Genomic DNA, 828 nt, shown 5'->3' on the forward strand with positions numbered 1-828 from the left:
TGTAAATATTAGCTTAACTCCAAAACAGCTTTAAAAACTTTTATAAAAAGCCTAAATTTGCTGAAACAGCTAGCATGAAGCTGAAATGTTAGCTAAACTCCAAAATAGCCTAAAAACAACAACAACAACAAAAATCCTAAATTAACCAAAATAGCTAGCATGGAACTAAAAAAGCTAAGCTTCAAAACAGCCTAAAGACAACAAAAAAAATCCTAAATTAGCCAACACAACTAGCATGCAGCTGAAATATTAGCTAAACTCCAAAATAGCCCAAAAAATCTTAGTAAATGCAAAAATAGTCCAAAAAGCTAATATAACCATATATATATGTATATAATATAACTTTCAACTTTGCTGCACTCTGGATTTACTCTCCATAAAAATATATTTTGTCAAAATTATAAAAGTTAGAAATAAGTGCAAGATAACATCGGGCCATTAATAACAATAAAATAAAATGATCTGGAGGGCCGGATAGAATTACCTGGAGGGCCGAATCCGGCCCCCGGGCCTTGACTTTGACACGTACATTAAAAAGTACCGAACCATACCTGTTGGGGGTCCCCATTGGTTGTACATCCTTAGAAAAATGGAACAGATTGTTGGGGCAGAGCTGCTGTAGCCACCCGTTGATTGGCAGAAAGTGATGATGACATTGGAAAACATAGCGAACATAGCGCTAATTTAAGCTAACGTATTCAACGGCGGCATCCGTCTTAGCCGCCTGCAATCATCTTTCAAACAATATTGAGTAAAGCAATAAAAAGACAAGCTGCTGGATGACCTCCATTATTGTCACTTTTCTAGTCGTCGCACTACAATGACATG

The sequence above is a fragment of the Oryzias melastigma genome, linkage group LG24 (genome assembly GCF_002922805.2).
Source record: "Oryzias melastigma strain HK-1 linkage group LG24, ASM292280v2, whole genome shotgun sequence".
Classification (NCBI taxonomy): domain Eukaryota; kingdom Metazoa; phylum Chordata; class Actinopteri; order Beloniformes; family Adrianichthyidae; genus Oryzias; species Oryzias melastigma.